This window comes from Diceros bicornis, chromosome 7, assembly GCF_020826845.1.
Source record: "Diceros bicornis minor isolate mBicDic1 chromosome 7, mDicBic1.mat.cur, whole genome shotgun sequence".
In the NCBI taxonomy this organism is placed as follows: domain Eukaryota; kingdom Metazoa; phylum Chordata; class Mammalia; order Perissodactyla; family Rhinocerotidae; genus Diceros; species Diceros bicornis.
The window spans coordinates 287,767-306,584 of record NC_080746.1 but is presented as its reverse complement, the minus strand read 5'-3'; the positions used below and the strand labels follow the sequence as shown (position 1 = coordinate 306,584).

General features: G+C 51.9%; 1 protein-coding gene across 4 annotated transcripts in view; it reads left to right on the top strand.

Annotated features, from left to right (window-relative positions):
* The window catches only part of LOC131408217 (ral guanine nucleotide dissociation stimulator-like), a 270,220-nt gene that overhangs the window by 188,981 nt on the left and 62,421 nt on the right, over positions 1-18,818 (top strand). The gene's annotated exons all lie outside the window — the stretch shown is intronic.

The following is an 18,818-nucleotide window of genomic DNA, read 5'->3' as shown; positions in this document are numbered from 1 at the left end:
TCCGTAGGGTGTCTTCCCGGGTACGTTTTCCAATGTGAACTCCAGCTGATGGCCTTGTGACACTGATATAAATACTGGTGTCTCCACAGATCATGGGGCCAATGATGTGTGGTCCTTTACATAGTCATATATAACCTAATACTTTTCATCCTATTAGTGTAAGGAATTCTATGGTAGGTAGATTGGTGACAATTAACAAAAGATGATTGATTATGAACATGCTGTTAGGGAGAAAAATTGAACCTCTGGGTATAAAGGTTTACTTTTTATGCAATTAATCAGCCGCCCTAACAAACCCTGTTTATAGGCAGGTCTATATACATATATATATTAGATTAAGATTATGTCACCTATTAGTTTGAATGTGCTTTTGTAAAGTATGCCTTGTTTCTCTTGCCCTTTCGTACTGGGAGAAATATGGAATAGCTAGAAACTGACTGGATTACTCTGGTCTGAACTCAGATCATGTAGGGCTTGAATCGTTTAACAAATGAGCGATTAATGGCGGCTACACCACTGGGATCTCCTGATCCAACATCGCGGTCATACACCCTATAGTGGATATGGACAGTAAAATAGGACTGTGCTGTTTTCCCGAGGGTAACTTGTTCTGTTGATCAATATTTTGGATCAATAAGTGATAAAATATTTTGACTAGCTGGTCTAGATTTTAATCACTCAGAGGTTATTTTATTCTCTGAGGTCACCCCAACCAAAATTGTTAGTCCCTTTAAGTTTTGTTAGCCCTTGATTTGGCTTACCTTTGATTTTTTTTAATTAATTGGAGCTCCATAGGGTCTTCTCGTCTTTGTCATTCCCGCCTTTTCAGGGAAAGGTCAATTTCACTTATTAAAAGTAAGAGAGAGTAAAACCCTTGAGTGGCCGTTCATACAAGTCCTCATTTAGACAACAAATGATGATGCTGCCTTTGCAGGGTCCAGTCACTGTGGCCTTTACACCGTGTCACTGGGCAAGCAGTGCCTGTAACACCAGAAATGCCAGAGGAGATGCTTTTGGTAAACAGGTGGGGGTTGTGTTTGCCGAGTTTCTTTTACTTTTTTAAATCTTTGCTTGAATGCCTACCTGTGTTGGGTTAACAGTTAATGTAATAAATAATTATTGGGTTGAATTTATTTTATTGTTAACTTTCGGTGATTATCTATCTGTTCTAAGATTATGCAAGGAGAAATAATTCTTGTTCCTCATAGTAACAGTACTACTTCTATGAATTAATAGATTAATGCAGTATCAGATTAGGAGTTAGTTTCTGAGATTGAAATTAAGATAAGTATATTGTTGCACCTGAAGGCTTTCTTAATTGGTGGCTGAATTTAGGCCAACTAGTGTATTGTTTGTACTCCCTCTCTAAGGAAGGTTGTATCCTGTATCTAAAAGGCTGTACCTCTTTAGGGCTGAGTCTGGGGAAGGCAGGAGGCTGGACAAGTGTGGAGCTGGCTCTGGCCCAGAGGGATGAGCAAGAGACACAGGACACCTGCTGCCACACACAGCCACAGCAGACATCACCAATCAGTCACGACATGCTGGGCTGCAGAGCCCAGAGAGCCCACCAGTCCTCAACAAGTTGCACACGGAAGCCACTCCCGGGCAGAGCAGGGGGCAGTGATGAACCCATTTGCCATCCCAGCTCCCCTAAGACGTGCTCCAGGCCTCCTTTCCCCACTTACTCCGCCAGCTCCTCACTGTCCTCGGGACTCAGGCCTTCAAGGCCCGCCAGCAGGCTGCTCCAGCACTTCTCCTTCCTTACCATCGCCTCCCCTCTCTGCTCCCACTCTAGTTCCAGGGCAAGTTACCTGTGGCTCCTGAGTGATGCTCCTTGGCCTGGAAGGGCCTTCCTTCACGTCATCCACCCTGTGCATGCCTACTTACCCTTCAAGACTCGACTCCAGTGATGCCTCCTCAGGAAGCCCTCCCTGACGCTCCATCTCCCTAGGCCTGCTCTGGGCCACCACTCTGCCTCCTGCCCACATCTGTCACTGCCTGGAACCTTGCTGGGCCCCATTCTCTGGTCTTCACGTGTACCCCAGCCCCTCAGGTGGGAAGGAAATTCTTAGGCTCAGGGCAATGGAGCAGATTCCTGGACTGTGGTGACACTGCCCACCCCAGGAGAGGTCATTCTTTGGGCCTTTTCCAGCTTTGGCCCATTGCAGCTCAGCTGGAGCCAGGACACAGGGAGGCTGGCTCTGGGCCCAGCAGATCACAGCGTCGGCTTAGGGAAAAGTTACAGGGGGCCACACAGAGGGGCTCGGGACAAAACTCCAAGTCGATGATACCCTTGCTAAGGGCAGCAGGGGCCAAAGGCAGCTGCACAGGCCACAGGAAGTGCTGGCGAGCTTTTCATCTGCTCCGAGAGTCCCAGGGCTGGATAGAAGGAACTCAGGAGGCCCATCTGAGGTGCAGGTCACCTCGGGGGCATGCAAGCAGAAGCTGAGGGTCCCACAGCAAGTGGAATCTGAAGAGGTGACCCTCAAACTCCTTGCGGCACTAACGTCTCTGAGTTGGAAGTCAGTCCCCTCAGTCACAGCCTCTAGCTGCCCCCTCACAGGGTTGTGCCTCACAAACACCGCTCCCAAGGAGAGTGGAGGCTGAGGGTGAAGGCAACCTCCTACCCGTGAGAACCGCTGTGATCACGGCCTCCCACAAGGGGCTAAGGATGATGAGCAAGGGACAGAGGGACTGACCCACACGACTTCCCCTCGGATGCTGAACATGCTTGTGATTCACCAGGCCAATCAGTATCTGTCCTTCTCCTCCACTCCTCTCTCCCCAAAAGGACATGTCAGTGTTTACTATGACATCCAAAGACACATCAAGGGCATCTGGGAAGAATCATGTGTACATCTGGAGAGAAGGGAACTGTGAAAACCAGTAATATCTGCATCCATGTGTGCAGATACCGACATCTACATACAGCTGTCACATTCTTCCAGCAGCCCTGGAATACTCCACAATCATGCTGGCAGGTTTTGGCACATAGTAGCCAAACGAACTGGTGGTGTCCCCAAGTGCCACCACTGCTGGGGTCTACCTTGAGATTTGGGGGAGGCAGGGTGCCATGCCCCATCTCACAAAAGTCTGGCTGGTGTCCAGGAGGGTCTCACAGCCTTCGACAATCATGCCCTCCATGGCTATGTTTTCCTGGATGCTCTTTGTCTTGTTTACTTCATTGTACATTATCCTGTCAGGACAGAAAATGTCAGAGACAGGCTGCCCCCGTCTCTCAGGGAGAAGGGAATGCCGGGCGTCTGGCCAGACCTAGGAAGAAGGCCCGGCACCCAGGATTCTCAGGTGGAGCCTGTGGTCACAAAGGGGGAGAGAGCATGCATATTGAATGCCCGCTCTGCCGGGCACTCTATGGGCATGGTATCACATCATCCTTCTCATAGCCCAAGGAGACAGGTGTTGGAAATGGAAATGGAGATTAACAGCTAGAAAGCAGGTCTGATTTAAAAGTTTGAACCACGTGGAACTGAGACGGCAAAACTGGGAGGACAGGAGTATAGGAAACAACCTTTCTTCATTACTCTGCCCCCCACACCACTACTGGCCTTATCTCCATCCATAGAACTCCACCCACCCATCCTTCCTCAGGGCCTTTGCATTTACTGTCTCCACCCCTCCCTCAATGCATGTTATATAGCTGCTTCCTTAATGTTCAGGTCCTGGAATGGCTTAGTTTTGGAGCACCTGGCAATCCAGCTGGCTCAATGAAAGTCTGACTCCCGTAGGCTCCAGCATGTTTGGTGGGAGCAAGACACACCTTGTCCCTTAATGTGAGAATAAGGACAACTCTCCTATTTGTCCTGTTCTGACTGCCGCAACACCCCTCCTCCAGGAGGTGGCGCCATTTAACTGCTTTTTAAAAATAGCATTGGTGGTGGGGCCGGCCCCGTGGCTTAGCGGTTAAGTGTGCACGCTCCGTTACTGGCGGCCCGGGTTCGGATCCCGGGCGCGCACCGACACGCTGCTTCTCCGGCCATGCTGAGGCCACGTCCCACATACAGCAACTAGAAGGATATGCAACTATGACACACAACTATCTACTGGGGCTTTGGGGTAAAAAAGGAGGAGGATTGGCAATAGATGTTAGCTCAGAGCCGGTCTTCCTCAGCCAAAAAAAAAAAACAAAAGGATTAGCGTGGATGTTAGCTCAGGGCTGATCTTCCTCACACACAAACAAATAGCATTCGTTGGAAAAGAGGCCTGTGAGTTGCCAACTTTGTTAAGAGCCTTGGTGGGTTTTCAGAAGTCTTAGGAAGATAGTAATTTTGTGGGGATGAGCATCTGGAGAAAGTACCCCACTTACTCCAAGAAAAGCACAAATGTCTTATTTGTCTGCTGATGCCTCAAATTCTACAACCACGACCAGATCACCAAGAGGGCTGCTTAATATACATGGCTTCCAAAGTTCTCTAGTAGACACTGTCCAATTTAACCCTCCCAGCAAAGAGAGATGACACTGGTCGAGCTGGATCGGTGATTAACGAACTCAGCGATGAGCCAATTACTGGGCCCCTCTGACCCTCAGTGTGCTCACCTGTAGAATGTCGGAGTGAGGATGGAAAAGAATGCATTTCACGTGCTGACCTCAGGCCCAGCACACACGGCAGGTGCTTGAGTAAAGGGCCGTGATCACTGTTGCTAGTATCACTGGTTGCAAAGGTGTTATTATCCAACTATTATTACCCGTTGTTTTCTGGCTATCAGACTGTGGCATGGAGATGGAGTCTCTTCCTTAGAATCCTCAGTCCCTCCCTCCCAGCAATGCTCTTCTCAGCAGCCCAGTCCCTAGCCCTCTTCTGGAAGGGTCGGGGCACAGGGAGGCACCATTCAAGGATATGCTAGTTCCCTGGATAGGGATTCATTTTTGGAAGTTAGCAAAGGTAAACAGAACCATTTCTTTTGACGATGGTGGAGATTTTGCTGAGGAGGGCTGTATTTGCTACAAACAAGGGGGCGATCCCACAGTAGCAACACTAGTTTCACTGTTAGACAAGTGCCAGCTGCAGCTGCTCAGGACCCCTGCCAGCCCCGGCTGGGTTTTGTGCTGAAAGCCACACCGTCCAGGCAGCTGGGGAGGAGTTCCCAGGGCCGCAGTCTACCGGGGCAGCTGGAATTGACAACCTGGGTTACAGTGAGCCCAAGAGATGAGGTTCAGGAGAAAAAGCGGGACAAAGGCCAGAGGTAGGAGAGAGTCAGCCCCAGGGCAGGAGTGTTTCTGAGCACAGCCAGGGAGGGTTTGTTATCTGATGGCTTCCTGCAGGGCTGGGAGCTTTCCTCAGTCCCCCAAGGGAGAGAGAGAGGAGGATGAAAGGGCTGCTGTCAGGGCTATAGGAAAACCCTCCTCTGTGCCACTAGGGGTGTGTTCAGGCCAGATGCAGGGGATCAGGTGATCAGATGAGTAGGCTTCGGGAAAGGGGATCGGGATCTTAGGATAAATGCCTTGGCACTCATGTGCCTTCCTTGCTATGGCCCGCACCGGTACAGGGCATGCCACAGGGATGAGGAGCCTCGTTGGAGTCCCAAGTCTTCTCCTTGGGGAAGTGTGCAGGATTTGGCTCCTTGGGTCATGAGAGGACTGGGGTCTCCACCCCACAATGGTTTTTGTTAGTCTACAAACACACTCTGATTACATCTGCTCCCTGAATGAACCCCCACTCCGCGGCCTGTGCCCTGCCCTAGTCCAGCCTGGTCCTCCCTCTGCCCAGCTGGGAGACGTGGCCCTACTGGCTGCCTTTTGCTGGGCTCGGGAAGCCATTTAGGGCACTGAGTGGTTGGCAGGGCTGGGTACTGGATCCTACATGCTGCAGACCGACCCTCCTTTGCAGATTCTGGCAGCCCATCGTTGAGTACAAGGCTGCTCATCATCTCTTAGCCTCCATAAGGTGCAGACCCCAGGGCTCAGCTCTTGGTACGCACCTCGTTCCTGCCTAAACCTACTCCCTTGGTGATCTCACCAGTCTTGTGACTTTAAATACCATCTCGAGCTGATGGCTCCTGAATGGCTCACTCCCTTACACTTCAGACTCAAACGCCCTCCTCCATCTTGTCCCCTCCACCACTGTTGTCCATCTCAAGCTCAACATGCCCCCAGTCAAGATCCAGTGAAGCAAGAAAGATTTCCCCTCCACACCTGCCCATCCTGCCAGTTTTTCCATCTTGGTTAGCAGCAACTCCAACCTTCTGCTTGCTCAGCCAAAAACTGTCGAATCACTCTTGCCTCCCATCTTCTCTCTCCCCACATCTAATGCATCAGAAACTCCTGTTGGTTCCATCTTCAAAACACACCCCGAATCTGAACCTCCTCCTCACCTCCACTGCCACCACCTGGTGCAGGCCACCGTCAACTGCTGCCTGGGCTGTTGTAGGCGCCTCCTCCCTGGTCTCTCTGCTTCTGCCCCGGCAGAGGAAGGATCCCCCTGGGCTTTGGAGACTGAATGAGGGGCAGCGGAGGGGCCTTGACCAGAGGGCTGGGGCCTCTGACACTGGAAAAGTCAGGCGTTTGTCCATCCATGACACTGCCTGCTGTGACTGCACCCTTGGGCACATGAAGGCCCATCAGCCAGGACTCCCTCTGGGGCTCCTATACCACAGGTTGTGAGACACTGACACTGGAGAACAGGGGAAGTTGGCAGAGTGTCTGCGAGTCCCTGGGCGGATCCCTGTTCTGGCAGATGGGCCCACGTGAGTGCCCAGGGCCCTTCCTCAAACCCCATCTGTGCCAGGGACAGCACACCACCCACACCATCCCACCAACTGCCCCCTGAGCTTGAGCTGTGAACTCCTCAGATTGCTCCGGAGACCCTGCTTCCAGGTGGGGCAAGCTGGGGGTGCCCCAACCACCACCGCTTGGGATCCTAACCTGAACATGATATTTTAGCATCTGGGGCTCAGGAAACTCCTGCTGGGGAGCATCCTTAGCCCTGGCCTTTCCACTGATGGGGGCACCCCGGAGCCGGGCTCACCCAGAGAGCTCCCCCAGTTTAGCCCTGGCATCGTCCAGTCTGTTGGCTCTATGTGCTCGTGAAAAGTGGGCCAGGAGCTCATGCAGTGTCAGAATGTGCCTGGGAATCTGCGGCAGGGAGAGGCAGGGGGACAGGGACAGAGGCAAGGAGAGAGACAGTGATGAAGTAAGTCAGAGAGAAAACAGCAATGTAGAGAGGGAGAGAGAGTGACCAAGTGGACGGAGAATGGTTCTCTCAGCAACCAGCACTCTCATGAGCAGGGATGAGGACGGACACCCACAGCACTTCTGATCTCAACTCTAATGTGGAGGATCTTCCAGGGTCTTGTTTGGGGCAAGAGCCCAGATCTTGATGCTCTAAGCCAGCAGGAGAAAGGGCCTGGAGGTGGGCTCAGTACCAGGAGCTCCCGCTCACCTTCCCACACTGCATGCTCTGCGGAGCTGGACAACCCTGCGGTCTGCTGGGTCAAGGGCTGGCCCTAACCCCATTCTCCAGGCAGCTCAGAGCTGGGGCCTGTTAGGGTCTGGGCTCTCCCGGCCATGGCTCCATGGTGCCCCCAGCTGTGGCTTGTTCCCAGCTGGGGCCCTCACTGCCATGGACCCCCAGAAGGCTCCCAAGGCATGTGCCCTCAAGGACAGGGCTAGGTGTCAGCTGGAACATGGGGTCAGTGAGGAAGATCTCCAGAACTCTCTCCTTGCAGTCAGTTTGGCCTCATAGTGCTTCAGCAGCTTGTCAAAGTCACTGTTCTGCTTGCAGTGGGCCAGGATCTGCAGGCTGTACTGGTAGCTGGAGACCAACTCCTGATAGAAATTGACCATGGGCAGCAGGATGTCTAATGGGTCTGCACGAGGAGTGGCTCCACAAGCCCTTGGTCACCCAACCCCACCCACAGAGGTTGAGACATAGTTCAGAGCTCCCACCCAGAGACACCCTTGCCTTTGAGGATGATTCTGGCACCACTGCCCTATCCAGGGCCAGATAGTTGGCCCCAGGCATCAGGACACCATCAGAGTCACAGATCTTTATAGAGATGGGGCCCCATCTTGTCTGACACCTGTGTATTGGAAGGTCGGAGAGGGCTGTTGTGGGTGCTGTGGTGTGCCTCGCCGCCTGAAGGGTCTGAAGGGCTACCCAGCTCCGGAGTTTTGGGGGTTCAGCTGAGGCCTCCGTGGTCACTGAATTGCAGCTCCACATCCCCCTCAGCCCTGGCTCCCCCAAGAGGCCTCCCTCCCAGTGTGCCCCACCACTGACAGAAGTGACTCATCCGAGGTCATAAGGTGAGTCAGTAGCTGGCCTGGAACCAGGTCTCCTGAGTCCTCCATTCCAGGGCTTCCCTCCACAAGACATGCCCTCCCGAGTCACGTCCCTTCAGCTGTCTGTCCCTTTATCCATTTGTCCCTGTCCTTCCACACCTCCCCAGTCTCAGCAACTTGGGTCTGCTGCTGGCCTGCTCTGTCCCAACCTCTTGGAAACACAATACCCTGCCTTCCAGCTCCCGAAAGCCCAGCCAATCTCCCCAAACCTGCCCTTCAGTACTTGATTGGCAGGGATGGGTCCACTGAAACCTCTGCTTATAAACTCCATTAAAGAAAAACATGCCTCCTTTGCAATAAACTCTAAGTGGGAGCTTACACAGGGCATTCCACTACCCATGGGACGGCACCATCACCCACACAACTACAGGAAGTGCAGACCTCGTCTTTCTAGGGCCTCTTCCCATTGTGACCTTGGGGGAAAAGCGGGGCTCTCTGACTTAGGGAAGTGAACAAGAAAATGTCACACTCAGTGTGGGAGAGGCGCGATGCAGGTGGTCCTACTGTGCAGCCCTCGGGGCCGTCAGGGCGTTGCAGTCAGCTCAGAGAGCAGTGACGCAGGGTGGAAGGAGTGGGAGCCTTGACCGTGCTTCTACCTTTTGTTTCAGTCATTCTACTTTTGGAAACCTGTCCCAAGGAGACGCTCTCTCATAGGAACATTTCAGTTGCAGAGATGAGTGTTTCTAGTAACAAAAATTTGCAACAACTTTAAGAACCAATGATGGGAGATGGCTGCATGGATGATGGCATGCTCACAGGTACTGGAGGATCATACAGCCATCAAAAAGCATACTTTCAGCATGAGAAAACACTTGTGCTATAATGTTAAGTAAAAAAACAAGCACATCAAGATTCAAATTCAACATTCATATATGTGATATTATGTAAATAAAGCGGGGGGAACATCCCAAGGTCTGTGCATAGAAAAAAATTTGAAGAAAACACAACAAAGTGTTTACAGTGGTTATCTTTGGGAAGGAGAACTATGGTTGGTATAGCTTTGAACATTTTCTGATTCTCTAGATTGTCAAATTTTCTCAAATGGGTTCATATACATAATTTTTAAAAGGGAAAAGTAGATAAGGAACTAAAAATATATCACTTCCTCCTAGAAAAACAGCTTTTGCCAACTTGTCTTTCCTCTTCTGCTCCCTCTGAGGGATTCTGTGTGTTTTAAGGTGTGTTTTACACCCCGGGAGGATGGAAGAGCTGCCAGCCTGGAGGAGTGGGCCCTGGAGAGGGACTTCTCAGGTGGATTTTGGTGCAGGTGGGGCTGGGGACCTCTACCAGGGCTGCCTCCTCACCCAGATCCCAGAGGGCCAGCTGGAGATGCAGGTCTTCAGGCCTTGGTCAAGATCTGGTGCAAACACACGATGGCCTCACTGACAGAGGAACCACAGGGTAAGCTCCGGCCACGGAGTTCCTGCCCCTCCAAGACCTCGCCCACAAGTCCAGCAGAGCTGAGGGGACTAGGGAGAGGGCAGGGGCTGCCACCACCGGTGGGACTCGAGCAGCCTTTCTCAAGTGACACCTTATGTGAAAACACCATCAGCGGGATGGACTATGTAACTTGTGGCCCACTGCAGAGAAAATATGCAGGACCCCTTCTTAAAAAATGACAAAATTTCAAGATGGTGACAGCAGAGCACTAAACCAAACATAGACTTTTCTAAACATGGATCACACGCCCCAGAAGCTGGCAGAGGACGGGAGCTGCTCTCGCTGCCAGCCTTCCTGGCACCCTCAGTGTCCACCTGCTGCGGTGACCCCAAGGGATCTTAGAGGAACTCAGGGCTCTGGAGAATTCAGAGGAAATGCCACTGATGATGTGAAAAGAGCTAGGGCTTGAGACCCACACAGATCAGGCTCAAATCCACCTTATCCTGCTTCTCAGCTGTGTGACCTCCAGCAAGATGCCTAATATCTCTGAACCTCAGGTCTTTCCTGTAAAATATGAAGGTGAAATGATGTCACTCCTGTAAGTAATGGGACAATTTGAGGGCCTGGTACAGAGAAGTTGCTCAGTAAAGACTACCTCTCGACCACCCCCTTTTGTGGGGACAACTTAGAAAAGCAAAAACACCCAGATTCTCCCAAGCACATGCCCTGTCACCACCTAAAGATCCCTGGGTATCATGCCTTCTCACTGGCAGCTTAGCACCAGGTTGGGTAATGGGCCTCTGAGCACCCCTGGCAGCCACATTTGCCGTGGCTCCCCTCCCAGCACCCTCTTCCCCGCCCATGCTCCCCAGCCAGCCAGCTCCAGAACACAGCCCGAGTCTCCTCCCTCAGGATGAGCTGTAAGGATACCAGAGAGACTTCCTGCAGCCCCCTCCCCTCCCAACTGTTCCTCCTCTGTTCTTGTTCATCACCCTCAGCTCCTACCACCCTGGAGACCTGGGAACCACCCCAATGTGTCTGGTGTTTGAGCTGAACGACAGAGGGGAAGCCAAAGGGACTCTGTCGTGCACCCCATTTGTAGACAGGAAAACAGACCCAGAGAGAAAGCGTGAAGCCCCCGGGAGTCAGGGCAGCCCCAGCGTAGGAGCCTGTCCTCATATCCCTGCAGTGGTCTCTGTCTTTCTCTGCCACATCAGATGCCCCTCCCTAGTCCCATTCTCCACGTGTGCTCTCTGCTCCCTCCCACTATGATGACCCAGCACTTTGGGTGTTGGAGTCCCCTGGTGCTTTCCTCTTCTGTGAGCTGCCACGGGGCTGTCTCCTCTCCCAGCAGTTTGTGCCCTGAGGGCAAACCCCCACCTTTGGGTCTCACTCTCTCAGTACAACAAGAGCAGGGGTGGAACGTGCTTAGTGGGCACAGAGACACACTTGAGCTGTGTGGCACACGTCCAAAGATAGTAGCTCAGGAAATCACAAACATGCCACAGAGCCAGCTCCCCTCCCTTTCCAGGGCATGTGGCTTTGTCCCCTCAAGGCCACTTGCTGAAGCACAGGATGAATGGGCTCTGACAATTGACGGAATGGAGCACTTTGAAAGCAAAATGGGACAGTTAGCCACTCTCCACTTCCGGGTTGCTAAAACTACACCAGCCTGTGCTTGAAGAGCGGCTGAAAATATCTAATGGAGAAATATTCAGTGTCAATGCAAGCTTTTCTATTTTTTCCATTCTCTGAGAACCTAGGCACATGAAATAATGGCTGTTCTTGGATCTGAACTCTAAAGAACTAAGGGACTCACACACAGGCTCATGGAGAGCTCAGAGACACGTGGATGCCCAACCAGCACCCTCACTGCCCTGATTTCATCACCCCCATGCCAGTCTGCTCTCTTTGCCAGTTCTGGGATTTGCACGTGGTAGCCTTTTCTCTTTAGGATTGTGGGGTATGCGTGTGGGTGTGGGTGTGTGGGTAAATGTAGTCTGTACGTAAAACTGATGGCGCTCTTCTCAGAGGCATCTACAGGACATCTACTCCCCTGGGACCAGAGCAAAAACCAGATGCAGTCAGGTCAGATGCTCTGCTGCCTGCACAGGCAACACTGGCAGTCTGGGAGTCTGATTTAAGGATTGTGCTGGGTGGGCAATGCTCTGGAGAGCTGTGAGCTTGGAGACCTTGCAGAAGCCTTGGGCCACGGCCCACCCCTGCTAGGAGCCAATGTCAGGATGGCCGCAGGAACCCCAGCCCCTCTGAGATCACAGAGACAGCCTTTCTCTTATCCTGAAGGTTCCTTCTGAGGATGCATTTGCTTTGGATCCAGGTTGGCTTGGCTGACGTCCAAGGCCTGCTCAGTTGACCTTTGTCAATGATGACCACGGAGAGTTGGGAATTCGGCTTATTATCCCAACTCGCTGGCTAGAGTCCAGCTCTGGCTACCCAACCTGGCTCAATGTCGGGCGTCTCAGCTGAGCCCTGCCCACTTGCCATCCCACAGTCTGGCCTTCTTGGCCCATCAGAGGCAAACCCTCATTTGCCGCATCCCTCGGCGGCACTGCTCGTTCGCTCCTGCCCCACCACAGTCCCCTCTCTGGAGACAGTGTCTTTAATCCAGAATGCATTTAGTCGGTGCAGTCATTGATGGAGGAATTAGTCCATGGTTTTCTCTCTTTTGTTAGCAGTCAAGGTTTTGCTAAAGATCTCTGTACTTCCTGTTTTTCAAACAGCTGCCACACAACTCAGTTCTCTCTCCTTCCTTCTCCATTCCCTCTGGCCTCTTCCAAGCCTAAGAGATGCCCATCTCTGTCTCCCTTTGTGCCAATCCTGTCAGCATGTCCTGATGGAGTTCGTGTGGTGGCACCATGCTGGGCATGGGTGAGACAGCCAGAGGGGGATAAGTCAGATCCCTTCACTGGAGGAGTTTCCAGCCTAAGAAAAGGGTCAGAAACCCACAGAGGTAACTTATACTCCAACAAGGTGAGGCCAGAACAGAGGTGGGCCCCTAATGCAGTGGGAGGGTCTCACCATGGAATCCACAAGTGCTACTCAGAGGTTTTGAAGGACAAAACAGGAGCCCAATTGGGCTGGCCCCGTGCTGTGGTAGTTAAGTGCATGAGCTCCGCTGCTGGTGGCCCGGGATCCAAACTGATGCACCGCTTGTCATGCCATGCTGTGGTTGTGTCCCATATAAAAGTGGAGGAAAATGGGCACAGATATTATCCCATGGCCAGTCTTTCTCAGCAAAAAGTGGAAGATTGGCATGGATGTTAGCTCAGGGCTGACCTTCCTCACAAAAAAAAATAAAAGAAACTCAACATGTGTGCTAGAGTATAGAAGGAATTGGAGCAGAAGGGATGATGTGAACAAAGATGCAGAGTACAACAGGGTGTTGAGTTCAGGGCAGCAGGGGTGGGGATGGCAGGAGGAACATGGGAAACAGGACTCAAGGCATGGAGTGGGCCCTGCAGAGAGGCTGCCTGGGGAGGGTCAAGGTGGCCCTCTCCATGTCAAAGTTGGTTTGTAAACATGATCCCAAGGCTACAGTTTTACCACAAACCCTGAACTGAAGATCTGTGCAGTTTCTTGCAGAGTCAGCCTTCCAGGATTCTGAGTGCTCCCAAGCCAGGAAAATACCATGACCACCTCTAAATTCCTACCCTTCCCTTTGGGCTGCCTGAGCCGTCCCAACTTACTTCCAATCATAAATGGGAGAAAAATAACTATTAAAACAATGAAATGGTGCCAAACTGAGGATTCTAGAGGAGGGAAGGATTCTTCTCAGAAGAGGATGTTCCCTTTGTTTTAGATGGTCCTTGTAGCTTTTTGGTTACAAAAGATGAAGCCCAAGAGGACTCTTTAGATGGGAGAGAAGAGACTGAGCAGAGCTGGACAGTTTTGCTTAATAACTTTGCTTTTGTTTGGGTGTGATCTCCCGTTACCTCTAGGGAGAGTTGGCTGCTGGTGGGGGCTCTGAGTGTAGAGGGTATAGAGGGAGTAGAGACAGGGCCAGTGTCCTCGATGTCTGACCTGTGCACAGCCTGCTAAGAAGGGTCTAATGCCTGGTTTAAGGCTCTGCTGTTGTTGCCTTGAAATTCTTAAGAGCCCTGCATTTTCAATTTGCACTGGGCCCAGCAAAGTATTTAGCTGATCCTGAAAAAAGGTGTAGACAAGGGTATATTGGTAAAGGATTAATGACCAGCTCTCTGAAAGAAAAACTCTGACTGGTAGCACTGGCCAATTTCCATGCTGTAAACATTCCTACCTTGGCCCATTTTAAGCTACCAAAGAGTGAATAACAAGCTTGCAAGATTCTTGAAAATTTCACAACCGACTTGCAAGTTGGTGTGAGCCAGCTCCAGCACATCACTGGATGTAAGGCGAGGGTCTTGGCAGATAAAGGGATTATGAACACCCCCACCACCACCAAAATGACAGTTGGGAGAGTGTGGAGAGAGGCCAGCGTGAGGAGAGGAGGTCAGCAAGAAATCCCTGTAGCAGGAAAGGCTGAGCGACAGGAGGGCAAGGATGTCTTCTATTCAGCTTTCAGCTGTTTTCTGTTTCAGTACTGGAAACCCCCTCGAGTGCATCTAAGCCTTTCAGAAAGTCTGGTCCATACTTGGCCCATGTTGAGGGCTTGGGGAGTGAAGGAGGAGCCAGCTGGGTGTCATTAGGGCTTTCCTGGATACTCTGGTTCTCCTCCTGGGTCAGGGCAGGACTGTACTGCCCAGGGCCCTGAAGTCGGGTGCGGTCATGTGACTCGCTGTGTCCAATAAAACTTGAGCAGAGTTGTCAGGCATCATTTGCCACATTCCTTCCCCTGCCCTGGGACTGGTGAATTTCCTGATGGTGGGAGCCCCGTCAGCCTGTGTCCCTGACTCTGAGTGAGAATTTTGTGGAGCAGAACACACAATGGACACACAGTGTGAGAGAGAAAGCATTCTTTGTTGTTTTAAGCCTCTGAGACTTGGGGGCTGTTTGTAATTGCAGCAGAATCTAGCTCCACCTGACGGACACATGGAGCGACCACAAGGGGGCAAGGAGCAGTCAAGACTGAGTGGAGACTGGCACTGTGAGAAGTGATACAAGAAGCCAGGAGAGCAGAATTGGAAGCCAGATGTGGCCAGGAAAATGGAAGACCCTGAAAATCCTCAGGAATACGTGGGATGGGGCTTGAGGAAGTTTTCTGGCTATCAGGTGACACAGTGTTTCCTGAATATGCACATTTTATATGGCCCGTCTCCCCAGCAAGGAAGGAATAACGTGTGTGGCAGGCACAGGTCAAGGATCTACAGCCAGGAGACCCAAAGTTAAGCCTGGATTCCAGCGCTGGAAGTGACCTTGGAGTGACCTTGGATAAGTCCTTTCCTCTTCTGTGGACCTCTCAGTTCTCAGATCCCTCCCAGCTCTGACATTCTATGACCCTCTGTCTTTGTCACGGGCATCATTCATCACTTACTTGGCTCCTCAGCACCTCCTGCCTACCTGATGGCCTACTTCTTGGGAAATGGGCTCTGTTTCAACTTCCTGGAGCCCCTCCAGAACATACAAGTGCCCTCTGCTCTGCAGGGTGTGCGTGTGTGTGTGTGTGTGTGTTTGTGTGTGAGAGAGAGAGAGAGAGAGAGTGAGAGTGAGTGAGTGAGGGAGTGAGAGAGAGAGAGAGAGAAAGACTACAGCCAGAAAGGTTTACCAAGCTGATCTTGCAAAGTCTTACTTAGGGGCCGGCTACATGGCTTAGTGGTTAAGTGCACCCGCTGCGCTACTGGTGGCCCGGGTTCGGATCCCGGGTGCGCACTGACGCACCGTTCGTCCAGCCATGATGAGGCGGCGTCCCACATACGACAACTAGATGGATGTGCAACTGTGATATACACTTATGTACTGGGGCTTTAGGGAGAAAAAGGAGGACTGGCAATATATGTTAGCTCACAGCCGGTCTTCCTCAGCAAAAAGAGGAAGATTGGCATGAATGTTAGCTCAGGGCTTATCTTCCTCACACACACACAAAAAAAGCCTTACTTTAAAATATCGTTTTCCCTGGAGAGTAATATACTCAGTTGGAAACGTTGCTCCTAATTCTCACCACAAAGGCCTCTGCTGCCACGCTGACACAAACACACACACACACACTTTCACCAAAACTGACCAGTTTTGTGCTCTCCAGCACCAGAGAGGGCCCTGCCCTTTGCACCCACCCCTTCTCTGGCCTACCAACCCCCGAAAACTTTCAAGGCCATATGCGATATGAACCCATACCTTCTTTGGCCATAAAATGACTCGTTTTCTACCTGGGTTCACACTGCAAACTATATTATGGTGCCCATCACACTCTACCACAATCAGACCTTAAGGCTAGAAGCTTCCATCTCTTTGCTGCCTCCCACAGAACCTGATGTCCATTCATTCATCAAGTCCTTACAGAGTACCTACTATGTGCGAGGCAGAAGGGACAGAGTGATAAAGGACACCCCTGCCTTCAAGGAAGTCCCACCAGACCAGGTGAGGGACAGACACCTGAGGAGCCGGCTCTGCCATGGCATGCTGAGGGTGGGAAAGCTGTGGCAGCAGGGGTCATGGAGCACATTCTGGGATGAGAGTCCCCAGGAGGAGGCATTTGAGCTTGGTAGGATTCCACCAGGCAGGGAAGCGTGGGGGTGGAAGGGGCACTCCATACAGAAGCCCCAGCATATGCAAAGGCCAAGGTGTGCACAGCTCATGACCGGGGACACTGGCTGGAGCCCCGAGTGATGGGGTAAGAGGAGCCTGGGGAAGAGGATGAGGCAGTGGTCAGCAGATTTTAGGCAGTTAGAGAATGAGTGAGTGAGTGAATGACCCCCTTGATCATGAAGCCAGTAACCTGGTACTGGTCCTTAGACCTATTCCTTCGTCCTTAGCAAGGACTCAGCTTGGTTTCAGGGCTATGTGTAGGGCTAGGATAGATCTCAGAATGAACTAGATGGTTTAGACATGGGACAAGCCCCGATCCCAGGACCCACAAGTAGAGTGGCAAGACTGGCAAGCAGACACACAGACCTGGGTTCTAGTCCTGGCTCTGCCACCTCCCAGCTGTGTGAGCTTGGTCAGGTGCCTTGAGTTCTCTGAGCCTGCTTCCTCGTTCCAACCTATGAGGATGGTTATGGGGACTGACTAAGAAAGCATCTCTGACAGTGCCTGCTGCAGTGTAGAGGAGGTGTGTGGAATCTGAAACTTTTGTTCAAGCTCAAGTTTCAAGCTGATGTGATCATTAGTTCAGAGCTTGACAGCGGCACCATAAGGTGGAATTAGCAACTTCAGAGCGTTGAACATTCTAGGCAGAGCTGGCTTCAAGGGCGTGTGATGGAGTCCTGTGCTCAGAAGGCCCCATGCTTGGGGCTTCAAGTTCTGCAGTTGCAACCTTGAAGTTATTATTTCTCTTTGAATTTGTTTCCATGAGAAACATCTGATGGAACAATGGAGCACACCCCAGGGGCTTGGAGCCTCAGCCCTCATGTGTTCCTGCCTACTGTTGCCTCCCTGGGATGGTGTCTCAGCTGCTTGCTCCTCACATGCCGGCACCCCCAGAACCCATGACCTCCTCTATCCTCTGTCTGGGAGCAAATGGGTGGAGTCAGCCAGGAAGACTCACATTCCACAGTGAGTCACCCTCCACCTTCTGCAGGGGCCTTGGGGTAGGTGCAGAAATGGCGGGTGCAGTGAACACCCGATCCTGTCTCAGGGCAAGGCAAGGAGACAATGCCTGGGCACTAGGTGGGTGACTCAGCAGGGGCATCTTGCCCACCCCTCATCTAGGTACCAAGTGTATCATGGCACAGAGTTTAGAGGAGGTTGAAGGTTGATATTGGGGGGTTGCCTGTCTGCCATGGGTGGGTTGGTGGGCTGTGAGAAGGGGAGGTCGACTTCCCCGACTCCACCCAAGGCCTTGCATTTTTCCCTTGCATCAGGCCCTACAAATCATGCAGCCAACCCTGGTTAGAATCTGTTTCCATTTTCCCATCCTCAGCTCAGAGTCCACGGTCCTTATGTGATGTGGCCAAATTGCTCTGAGCATCTGATGCGCACTGGTGAGATGAGGGGGGGAGAGGCAATCACATCATTCGGCGCTGGGGTAGACAGCTGGTGAGGGGCATCTAAGGGACAGAGAGCCAGCGCCTCCCAAGCTTTAATGTAAATGGCAATCGACTGGGATGTTGTGAAAGTGCAGATTCTGATTCTGGAGGTCTGTGCAGGGCCTGAGATTCTGCATTTCTAACATGCTCTTGCTTCATGGACCACATTTTGAGTAGTGAAGTTCTAGAAGCCTTAACCTAGGAACAGCGTGGCCTCCAGACTGATGCCCGGCAAGCCCCTGTAGGAGCTCTTATGACAGGCAGAGGGAACGACTGCTTAGAACTTAGCCAGCAGCCCACACTGTGATGACTCACCAGTAACTCTGTGTCCCCGGACACTTCAGCTGATAATGTGGGAATGCTTAGTCAATGTGGTCATCAGCAGAGTAATTAAAAACTCGCCCATAAATAACCTCACTCAATCCTCACAACTTTATCAGGCAAGTATAAAAAGGCTGCTTTATAGATGAAGGAATTGAGGCACAGATGATGGGGGGATGTACTCTAGGTTGCAACCGTCAAGTGGCAGAGGTAGGATCTGAACTCAGATCTGGCTAAGGCCCTTCCCACTCTGCCAGCATCACTAAATTTAAGTTTCTAGGCTGGCATAGCTGTGGCTGGAAGCTGGTCCCCCTGCCCATCATGTGCCCCCCCGATCTTGCAGGAGCCCAGAGTGTGAGGTGTTTGGCCTGTGCCCTGGGCCCCCTGGCCAGCCTCCTCTGCACCCCTAGCCAGCAGTCACCTCTGCCTTCAGCCACTCGATATTGATCTCCCCATCCTCGATCTGCTGCCGTAGCTGCTTGGCTACTGTCTTCTCGTCTCCATGATCTGCAGCAGGTGCAGGTACTTCTGCATCAGCTCTTCACACTCCCTGGCCAGGGTCTGGTAGACGTGGACAGACAGATGTGGTAAGACACTGCCTTCTTGTCCCCCAAGAGATCCAACCAGAAATGGGGCTCTGCCACTGACTGCAATTAGGAGATGGTCCTGACTCCCAGATATGTTGTGCGGGGCATTGACCTGGC